Here is a 12,132-nt window from a genome sequence, read left to right on the forward strand (position 1 = left end):
GCTCCGCGGTGGCGCCGCCTCCTCCGCTGCTCCCCCGCCTCCCAGAGGGCCGGGCAGGCGCCGGCGCCGGCCGGGGTGTCGCTGAAGCCGCGGCTGGGCTGGAGGTCAGCCTCCTCGTCTGGCCGCGGGCCCAAAGCCGCCGCGGCCGCCCGGCCTGCGTCACCCTCCCTCGCCCAGGTTTTGTGAAGTTGTCCTGACGTGGCAGTCACTTCGTGGCGGGGGCGCGGCTCGGCCACTGGTCACTTCCCCGGTCCCGCGAAGCGCACTCCCGGATCTGCAGGGGTGGGCGGCGCTCCGGTCTTACCCTTGCCCGGACCCACCCAGGCTCCCCAGGCGCTTGCGGGACTCCCAGCGCAAAGGCGCTGCCCGAAACGCCCAGATCGTCCTCGCCGCGGAAGTATCTGGGCCCAGGTCCTCGAGACCGGTTCAGAGCCACCCCGGCCCGGCGCCCGTGTGGCCCGGCTACTGCCAAGTGCTTTGTTTTCAGATCGGTAGCTGTTTGGGGTGGAAACAGTTAAGCAGGAAAGGAGAAATCCAGAGATAAGAGAATGTGAAGGGTTTTTATAGCATTTTTCCCCCCAGACAAATGTGCTTGGGTGCAAGGCAGTTAAGCATTTGGGGAGATTTTTTTAAAAAAAGAATTGAATTGGGTTCGGAAGCATACATATATGAAAGGTATCCCCTCAAAGAACACATTTCAGGGTTCATTGTATAAACTGACGTCACAAAAAAGACTTAAAAAGGGACAAGGATTTAGAAAAAGAGGGGAGATTGGGACGATGGAAAGGATGAAGAGGGAAAGAATTCCATGTGGAATGAAGAGGATTAATCAGGTTGGGCAACTTTTATTTTGTTATATAAAAATAGAAAACTTTCTTTTTGAAAGGTAACAATATGCCACCCCAAAATATGCCTCCTTGACATAAGGATTATCTTGAACTGGATATTTTTGAGAAAGAGCAGGCACAAGAGAATCTCTGAAAACAAAGTAGAATTTACCGTTTCCTGCTGCTGCTGCTGCTAAGTCACTTCAGTCGTGTCCGACTTTGTGCGACCCCATAGACGGCAGCCCACCAGGCTCCCCCGTCCCTGGGGGTCGCAGAGTCGGATACGACTGAGCGACTGAATTGAACTGAAGGGAAATTCACGTTTTTTTAAACACATTTTTTTTTTTTTTTGCTGTGCTGTGCTGTGCTTAGTCGCTTAGTTGTGTCTTCTTGCGACCCCATGGACTCTTTGCAACCCCGTGGACTGTAGCCCCCCAGGCTCCTCTGTCCATAGGGATTTGCCAGGCAAGAATACCAGAGAGAGTTGCCATACCCTCCTCCGGGGGATCTTCCCAACCCAGGGATCTAATCCAGGTCTTCTGCATTGCAGGTGTGTTCCTTATGGCCTGAGCCACTAGTGTCTGAGAAAGTTGATGGAGGAGGTACTAACAAATCTTCGAAACAACCTTTACCCGTTTCCCTGTGCCCTTTCATTACTGGCCTCCTTCAATCCCCCTACAGCTTTCTTCTGTCTTTAGCTGAAGATACTATTAATCTTTGGTAGTGACTCAGGGAGTTACTCAGCTTGTTTCTTCTTTTATTCATTTGTCGCAAGGGGTTTCAGCCAAGAACTCATAAGGGAAAAGTTGTGCCTTTTCACTGGTGGTGACATGAGTTATTTATACCCATTTTACAGATGAAGACAATTGAGGTCTCAGAGAACTCAAGCTTAAATTCTTCGTGTTTTCAACTACATTAAAAGTTCTTATCTGTAGGCCCCCAAAAATATTGCCTACCATTTCAGTAAACAAAGGATGTCTGCCTGCCATCAGCTGTGGCAGTTGCCCGTTGAAGGTACACGCTGAAGGGAATTCAGGATAAAGTAAAACAGGATACTGGCCCTAGAGAGTGGACAGAATAATTTCAGAGTCCAGACTCTTGCATCTTCTCATAGGTAGAAAAGCACTAAAATCATTAACTTGAGATACCTGTATTTTTGTGATTAACAGTAATCTTTTGATGTTCAATTACATGTTTTTTTATGTTTTTTGTTTGGTTGGTTTTTTCCCAGCAAGAACTCCTGTATATCCTGGCTCCTCTCTTACCAATTTGGAATGACTCCTCAGAGATACCTGAGAGGCAGCATCCTAGGCTAAAGTCCTCAGGCCACCAAATAAAACAGAATTCTCAACATTTAGAATGTGCATTTTTTTTCCAGTTGACATATCTGACATATTATTTTTTATCATATTGATAAAAAGAAGTTTTTTAGATTTTTATTAATTTCTTGATTTGAATACCTTGAAATCCAATTTACAAAGGTTCTTCAAGTTTCATTGACTTACATTCAAGGCTACTTATCTAGAAAGTGGAAGGACCCTGATTCAAGTCCAGGTCTTCTGACTCTGAAACTGGGATTGTTTTCACTGTAATAAAAAGGAATCAAGCTGTCTTTCTTGTCTTATATTCATGTAAAGCCTTTCTTCCCTGTCATTTGAAAAGAGGAACATGCTTCTTAGAACCTCAGAGGTATTCTTGAACTGCTGTCGATTGCAAGTTCATGTGCCCGACAGTGAGGCCAAACAAACCAAAACGTCAGAGTTTGGAGCAGAGAACAGTTCACTGCAAGGGCCAAGCTAAGAGAGTGAGTGGCTCCTGCTCAAAAAAACATGAACTCCCAGATGATTTTCTGGTGAGTTTTAGGGCTCCCAGGTGTGTGACTTTCTTCTGATTGGTTGGTGGTGAGGTAACAAGGTGGTGCACCAGGAATCTTGTGCTCAGCCTGAAGTTACCCTGCTTATTTGACTTATATGCAGAGTACATCATGAGAAACGCTGGGCTGGATGAAGCACAAGCTGGAATCAAGATTGCCGGGAGAAATATCAATAACCTCAGATATGTAGATGACACCACCCTTATGGCAGAAAGTGAAGAGGAACTAAAATGCCTCTTGATGAAAGTGAAAGAGGAGAGTGAAAAAGTTGGCTTAGAACTCAACATTCAGAAAACTAAGATCATAGCATGTGGTTCTATCACTTCATGGCAAATAGATGGGGAAACAATGGAAAGAGTGAGAGACTGTATTTTGGGGGGCTCCAAAATCACTGCAGATGGTGACTGCAGCCATGAAATCAAAAGACGCTTCTTGGAACAAAAGTTATGACCAACTTAGACAGCATATTAAAAAGCAGAGACATTTCTTTGCCAACAAAGGTCCGTCTAGTCAAAGCTATGGTTTTTCCAGTAGTCATGTGTGGGTGTGAGAGTTGAACTATAAAGAAAGCTGAGCACCAAAGAATTGATGCTTTTGAACTGCGGTGTTGGAGAAGACTCTTGAGAGTCCCTTGGACAGCAAGGTGATCCAACCAGTCCATGCTAAAGGAAATCAGTCCTGAATATTCTTTGGAAGGACTGATGCTAAAGCTGAAACTACAATACTTTGGCCACCTGATGCAAAGAACTGACTCATTGGAAAAATACTCTGATGCTGGGAAAGATTGAGGGAGGGAGGAGAAGGGGACGACAGAGGATGAGATGGTTGGATGGCATCACTGACTCAATGGACATGAATTTGAGGAAACTTCAGGAGTTGGTGATGGACAGGGAGGCCTGGCATGCTGCAGTCCATGGGGTAGTGAAGAATTGGACATGGCTGATGGACTGAACTGACTGACTGAAGTTACCATCCTCCACCTGAGTGGGGCGCCTTAGTTCCTATAGAAAGAGATATATTGTTTTATATATCTCCTTTGAGGAGGAACTAGAACTCTGATTTCTGGCTGCACTGTTATTTCTTGAGTGTTTTTCCTTTGTTTCTTCATTCCATCACTTCCCATATTAGTAACTGTTTGAATCTGCCCTTAGAATTTTTTTTCTTTTGACCACGCTGCTGGGCATGTGGGATCTTATTTCCCAGACCAGGGATGGAACCGGAGCCCCCTGCAGTAGAAGCACAGGGGTCCTAACCACTAGACCACCAGGGAATTCCTGAAATGTTTTTTTCCTGGTCATAAAAGTAATAACATGATTGTTGTTCAATATTGGAATATGAATAAAATACAACTCTCCTATAGTTCTCCTGTTCAGAAATGACCGTGATTAACACTGTAGTTACCTTTAGCCTTTGTTTAGGAAGCATAGGTATAATACAGTTGAAATTCTGTTGTTTAATTTTTTATGCTAAAAATATCTGTCATCAGCTAACTGAATTACTTGTTTTGGAAGCAGCACTGCTATTATAACTTGTATAGTTAAAAAAGAAATGGCAGGCCCAAAATGGAGTCACTTGTGTTAAGCCCCCCATCAGCAAACCAATATTCAATACCCAACCTAATTGCAGTTACAACCTCCTCCAAGAATGCATTCTTAACTGGTCAGCCTAGAATTTTCTGGGCAGCACCAATGAGGTAACCTTCCACATAGTCCCCTGCCATACCAATAGGTAGGTTATCTAAAACTGAAACGATGCACTCGTTCCCCAGTTCTGCCTATTAAGGCTTTCCATTTTGTACAGCTCCTTGGAATTCCTTTCTGCTTCCTACTGCCCAATTCATGAATCATTCAATAAAGCCAATTAGATCTTTAAAATTTAACTTAGTTGAATTAAGAGTTTGAACTGACAAATTTTATGTCAGTGTCTTCCTAGTATATAATGCAAATTGAAAAAAATCTCAAAAAGCCATATATGGACTTTATTATAAACATTTTATTAATTAGTTTGAATAGTTTGTGAGGTTTTGATTTCTCATTAAAAAAAAAAAGAACCTGCCGTAGATTTTCCAATTTTCTTCCCCCCAGGATTTCCCCTTTGTAGTGGTTAATATGGTACTAATTTGCTGGCTGGTATTAATGTTAGGAGATGTTGGTCGTTATCAGGGGCACTCGTTTAAACTCTGGTTACCTAAAAAAAAAAGTCAGCCAGAAAGGAGTTCTTGGTTGCTTTCATGCCTCACCTTACTGCACTGCAGGCATAATAGTTTTGTTTTTGTCTACCATCTGGTGGCCATTTGAGGGATCCAGGAGAAAACGGCTTGTTTTTTCTTTCTTAATTTCTGCTATAGTCAAAATATGTCTTCCCTGCTCATTCTATGTGAACACTTTTCATCCACCAGATGACTTGTACCACATTTCAAGAAGTTTTCCCTGGGACTTTTCTGAGGGTCCAGTGGCCAACACTCTGCATTCCCAGTGCAGGGGGCCTGGAACTAGATTTCGGATACCTCAACTAAATTTCCTGCATGTTGCATCTGAAGATCCTGTGTCTTGCAACTAAGACCCAGCGCAGCCAAGTAAATATAGAAAAAAAGTTTTCCCCATTATTAAGCAAAGAAACATTTTCTAATAGTTGTTTGCAACGTTATTAAAATCATTTTTACTATGACTTTCTTAAAAATCATGTCTTTTCTTGAAAACCTAATTTGCTACTGTATCTTTGAATTTATCTGATTACCCCCCCCCCCACGAACTACAGCTCCTGATATTAGGGATGAGGAAAAGCAAACCTGCTTAGTATTGTGCTTTTGCTTTATTTGCATGATTGCATTTCTTCTTTTTTAAAAATAAAGGTGCTTTTAGAAATAGCAACAAAAATGACAATACTTTATTTCTTACGCGTTAGTTTTGATGAACTGATGAGTTTGACATGAGATCTTTCATTTGCTAAACTTGGCTCTACAGGAAACACCTGCAACTAAGATAAAACTGGTGTTCATGGGTGAGAGGTGCTTCATGACGGCAGCTGGAGAGCCAGGCACAGCCGTGTTTCCTCCCTTGCACCTTGAGTCCTTTCCTAATAGCTCTTTGGGCCCTGTCCCTCTGCCACTCAGTCTATGCCTTTTTATCTTGTGTCCCCATATCCTGTTGCCCCCAATTTGGCATTCTCTGGACTCCTTTTAGCCACTTGCTGAGGGATAACACTTGGTCAGCTACAGATCAGTCAGAACAGCTGAAAACTCTGCTCTCTACAGTCACAGAATTTTCAGTTCCTATTCATTAGGAAAATGCAAAATGACCAAAAAACCACCCCACTATCAAAAGTTCAATACTTTTAAATAAAATTGTGTTTTATTTACCACTATAGCATCCACAAACTTTCCAAAAAAATCACAGTCCATAGACGTGTGAAACATTCTATTGATGATGCTCAAGGCATACAGGAATTATGGAACTCAAAGTAATTCTACAGCCACAGAACATTAGACAATATTATCGCCTTTAGAACAACCTTACCTGCTTCCTGGTAAAATTCTCTTTACAATTATAGGCAAATTTTGAATAATAACCAAGTCATCCACCTCTTTAAAAACAAAAAAGTGGTCCTGGACTTCCCTACAATGTATTCTTTCATCATAAAATAACCAAAAGGTATGGGTATCCCATACTTTGCCTTATCGCATCTTGTGAGAAAACATCTGGGCCAGTCTGACTTCCCCAGAAGCTGAAGTGGGCTTTAGGTACAAATGTTCTTAAATGGAAATATACACCATATATGCCAGGATAGAAAGCAAACTTTCCCCCAAAATATCATTCTTCAGAAGAGAGTTGCCTTATATTTTGTCTTTGTCCTTTTTAAAAAAAATACTCCAAGAAGACACTATCTCTTGAAAGGACCTCAAGCGATGAGACAAATTTCTTATATATTTTTATCAAATTTCTTATAAAGGCCACCTAGTGGAATCAGGGGAAAATGGTGAAGACATATTTATTAATTATTCTGAGGTTATGACCTCAGAGAACAAGCACTGGAAATCATTAGTAGTAAGCTTCTTACAAAGGTATTAGAAATATAAGAATATCTATTTGTGGAGATTGTGAATATGCGAGGGAACAAAACACCTGTCCTTTGTTTAACAAATGGCTCCTGAGATGCAGTAAAATCTCCACTGACAGCAAAAGTGAGATTTTTCTGATCCACACAGCTGAAAGCCTGGATCGAATGAAAGGAAAATTAAAGAACTTCCTCAGAATTTCCCTACATTTGTTAAGATCTTAAAATTAAAAGAGAGAAGGAAAATATTTTAGGTTAGAAAGAAAATCCTCAGGTATCTTTGATCTTCTCAGTGGGTTTCTTCTAGCAGTGCTTACAAATGGCAGGCCATGACCCAAGAGTGGATTGTGAGATCTTTTTTTGTATAAAGGAAAGAGAAAAACACTAGAATGCCTTGGAAGTAGACAGGATAGTACTTAATGAGAGGTTTTTAAAAAGTAATATTTGCAAGTATAAGGGCATGATAGTTTGCAATGTGAATTTGTATTTATTGTGTCTCAGAGTAAAAAGTTAAAAATGGATTTCATAAAGGGTTAACTCCTACAGTTCTGTCCTATGGCAGTTTTAAGCATCCCATTCAAACATTGCTTTGGGTATGAATTCACAAGGTCATTCTGCTTTTTAAAATAGTTTCTTTTCAAGATTGAACACTGAGGACCAAACTCCATCTCAGCTTTAACTGTAAATCATTTATTGAAACTAAAAAGCATAATATTCTATAAAGACTGCTGAGGGTGCAGGTTCAATCCCTGGTTGGGGAGCTAAGATCTCACAAGCCACACAGTGCGGCCAAATAAATGAATAAAAAGCTCTGTATTAGCCTTATTTCCTATATCAGCGTTGCCTCACATCTTCCACTGTAACTCATATCAACATATTAGGAGGATATAAACATCACCTTGGCCAGCACTCACAGTTCCTGGTACAAAAGATTGAAAAGCTCTGTATTATAAACATTTTATTAAAATAAAAGTTTTGTTTTAATAAATAAAAAAAGAAAACTTTATTAAAGTAAAAAATTAAAGTTTATCTGTAAGATAAACTCTTTATTAAATCTAATTTGGAAATCATATTGACTTTGCATGTGGATTAAGTTAGAAAAGTGTGAACATTAAAGTAACACAACACAGTTTTAAGATAATGTACCTCTTTTCTCAATTACAAGGAAAGGCACTACTTCAGTAAACATTTTTACTTTCACATTCTCTTTCTTATATTTACTGGGTTGGCTAAAGTTTGTTCAGGAACCTGAACAAAGTTTTTGGCCAACATAATAGTTACAGTAGATTAATGATTTATTATGTTAATAATATATTAAGTATCACTATTGGTCTGATCTTAGAAGAACAACTCAACTTCTCAGATGCTGATTATGGCCCTCCATGGTCTTTGCTGGAGAATATAAGATTCAATACAACTGAGGTTGCAAATACTGATATCTGAAGGGCCTAAAACTGGTTTATTTTCTATTATTTTCAGATATCAAAATCCTTGCATCGTCAGTGTCTGTCTCTGAGCTATTTTACTAAGCACAAGGTCTGGCATGTAATAGATATCCTATCAATTATTGTTGAATGAAAGAAAATTATATCTCAGAAAATGACTGATAAAGGAATGGGCCACCAGAGCAGCTCTGTTGAGGGAGAAGGAACCAAGGCTGGAGTAGGGCTCTGGACTGGGCAGACAGGGTCTTGCAAATGTCATTGAGGAGTTTGAGAGCTATTTGTAGTAGAAACCTACAAAGGGTGTTAATGAGCAAGCGGTGATGTGGTCCGAAGAGTGGTTAGGTGGTCAGTCCAGGTCTGGTGTGGAGAATGGAACGGATGGATGGCTGAGGCGGAGGGACACTGGGAGAGGATACTGAAATTCAAATATGAGGAGAAGGTGGTCTTGACCAGGATACTGGAGGGAGGGGGAGAGGAGAGATCCGGGAGACCTTTGTAAGGCTGAGCTGAAGGGACTTGGGGATTGCCTGGAGTGAGCCGGAGGCAAGAGTCAAGACTGAGGTTCAAGCAGTGTGCTTGGTGGTCCCTCAGATCTCTCTTCAATAATTGGACAGAACGGACCCAGGGATGCCCTTTGCTCCAGCCTCCAGCCTCTTCCAGTCGCAACCTCCGGAATCAGCCATTCAGTTACCCTGAGCCTCCAGGGCCTGCCAACACCATTTTCTGAGCTTAGTTCTTCATTACCAATTAGCTGTGAGCTACCAGATTCATCAGAGTTGTTATACCAAGATGGAGGCCACCATCAGCCTCTTGGTCAACATGCCTTTGCAGAACTCCCACACCTCCCTCTCTCTGGGCTCTTTTGAATGGTGACGATGCAGCTCTGGTGGGCGAGGGCCATTCTTCCACAAACTATTCAAGAAGAGGTACCAAGTACCTCTTAAAAGGCAAAACAGGTACAATGGCTGGACCCACTTCCGGGAGGTGCAAAAGCCTCCCCAGGATGAGGGTGGGTAAAACCCAGGAGCCTAGATAGCTACCATTCTCATGGAAAAGGAACTGCCTCAAGCCCTTTTGGGTCTGCATGCCCTGGGTTCTGCCCCCATTTCCGGATATGCAGGTGAAACTCATCAAGAAGACGGCAACCACGTGACTGACCTCCCCAGACTGGCTGGTCCCCAGGCTGGGCTGGTGAGCATCTCTTGGAAAGATTCACCCTCCAAGCAGAACTAGGAGCCTCCAGAGTCCTTCTGACTTTGAGGAGGCCCTCTGGTGTTAGGGGTTCTTCCTGCAGCTATTTGGCAGCTTTCTAACCACCCTGGAGCAATCTCCCAAGCCTCAGACCAAATGGAAACAATAAAGCTTTTTGTGGAAAAAAAAAGAGAGAGACCCAAGTTTCTGGCAGGGAAGGGAGGAGGATGGTCCCATCATCACAGGGAGACAAGATTTAGTAAAGAAAGAAGCCAGTTCATTTTGGACATGTTAGATTTGAGGTTCCTCTTATAGAAGAGTCCAACAAGGTTACGTTAGTGGCAATTTTAAATATAGGTCTGAAGGATTAGGGTTGAAATGTATCTTTTAGAATTTTCATCCAGATCAGTGTTTTAAGTTGTTATACTACAAAATCAAGGTAAAGATTGAATACAGCTAAGATCAAAGGCTTATTCTCTCTTGATTTTCTTAGAGCTTGATATACTATTGCTTCTTAAAAAATCAACAGGCTTGTGGATACCCTGGTGGTCCAGTGGTTAGACTAGTGCTTTTATTAATGTGGCCCAGGTTCAATCCCTGGTCAAGGATCCCACAAGCCTTGCACACAGCTCCCCCCACCGCAAAAAAAAGAAAAAAAAATCAAATGGCTATAAAAAGTATTTACATTTTCTGATATTTAAATGCTGTTAATATTATTTTTGGCATTAGAATTATTTAATGGATTAGGAAGAAAAAAAGCATCTTTGTTGAGCTTCTCCTTCAGGTGAAGCACACTAGAAGACTGTACCTATTGATTCTTGTATATATAAACACCTCAGCATGTCAGTCTTCATAAGCCCATGCAGCAGAAACCTGAACTTCAAGTCCCTCTCTATTCATGAAAGCAGGGAATTTTTTTTTTTTTTTTTTTTGGCCTCTTGGCATGTAAATGTAATTAGTGTTAGTTGCTCAGTCATGCCCGACTCTTTGCGACCCCATGGACTGCAGCACACCAGGCTCCTCGGTCCATGAGATTTTCCAGGAAAGGATACTGGAGTGGGTTGCCATTTCCTTCTCCAGAGGATCTTCCCAACCCAGGGATCGAACCCGGGTTTCCTGCACTGCAGGCAGATTCCTTACCGACTGAGCTACAAGGGAAGCCCTTAATTCCCCGACAAGGGATGGAAACTCTGCCCACTGCACCGGAAGCACAGAGTCCTAACCACTGGACCGTCAGGGAATTCCCAAAAGGAGGGCATTTTAAGGGACATTTGGTGAGGTACTTAGAGCAGTAGTTGACAGAGTGGATTCCTAGGTCAGACTCCAGGCCTCGTGCCTTACTAGCAGTATCTTAACCAAGTCATTGCATCTCTTTGGCCCCAGTTGCCTCAACTGTAAAATAGAGTAACAGTACCCACTTCTTGGCTTTATGAGGGTAATTATGTAAAACACTTAAGAGCACTGCATGGCATATTGTGTGCACTCATTATCTACTCCTATATCATAATGTTAAGGACAACATTTTCTTTCCCCTATACTCAATATCACCACTGATTAAAAATCTTGGAAGTAGTTATTTCAGATTAGATTTTCCAATCAGAAACAGGATTTCATATATAACATCTTATGCTAGCCTATTCATAGAACTCTTGAGTGGACCTGTAAAGTCATTATACAGCGGAATCTTACTAAGAATCAAAACGTGGACTGTTAGGTAAAGAATTTTTAGATGGCTGGGGATTAGGGCCAAAGCAGCAAGAATCAAAATCTTTAAGTTTACTGAATTAAGTTCTATAGCCAAAACAAGCACATCCCCATCAAAAGTATGGAGAGATGAAAGTGAAGTCACTCAGTCATGTCCGGCTCTTTGTGACCCCAGGGACTGGAGCCTACCAGGCTCTTCCATCCATGGAATTTTCCAGGCAAGAGTACTGGAGTGGGTTGCCATTTCCTTCTCCAGGGTATCTTCCCAACCCAGGGATGGAACCTACACCTAAGTCTCCTGCATTGCAGGCAGACACTTTACCATCTGAGCCACCTGGGCAGCCCCATGGAGAGAGGAGTTTTAAAAAAAAAATGTAAATCCAACTTAAATAGAGAAATTTATCCTCATTTCCCTAATATGAGAGCTGGTTAATTAGGACAAATACATTTATCTAAAGAAACCAATAGGTCTGATGAAGCAGTGATATGCATGCACAGTATATACAACCTCACAAACGTGAAAGACCATGCTTCCTTTTCAGGAAAGAGACCATTCTGATCCCAGAAAGATTAGTTATGAATATGCCTGAAATAAAATGAGATCCTTACCAAATCATGAGCACATGACACATGCTTTTAAACTGGCAGCTAATATTCTTGAAAGCAATGGTTTAACAATGGTTATAAATAACATACTGCTCAAATAAAACATAATACTGAATTTTATTGTTGTTGTTTAGTCACTTGTATATATAAAGTCATGTCTGACTCTTTTGTAATGCTATGGACTGTAGCCAGCCAGGCTCCTCTGTCCATGGGATTTCCCAGGAAAGAATACTGGAGTGGATTGCCATTTCCTTCTCCAGGGGATCTTCCCGACCCAAGGATCAAACCCGAGTCTCCTGTGTTGGCAGGCAGATTCTTTACCACTGAGCCACCAGGGAAGCCCAATGAATATTATACTTGATTACAAATTACATCCAGTCTGTGTGAATTGAATGTATACCATACTTTAATAATCAAGACAATTCAGCTGTTT

General features: G+C 41.7%; 1 long non-coding RNA gene across 1 annotated transcript in view; it reads left to right on the plus strand.

Annotated features, from left to right (window-relative positions):
* Positions 1-12,132, plus strand: part of LOC112587446 — a 30,242-nt gene that overhangs the window by 892 nt on the left and 17,218 nt on the right. The gene's annotated exons all lie outside the window — the stretch shown is intronic.

The sequence above is a fragment of the Bubalus bubalis genome, chromosome 10 (assembly GCF_019923935.1).
Source record: "Bubalus bubalis isolate 160015118507 breed Murrah chromosome 10, NDDB_SH_1, whole genome shotgun sequence".
NCBI lineage: Eukaryota > Metazoa > Chordata > Mammalia > Artiodactyla > Bovidae > Bubalus > Bubalus bubalis.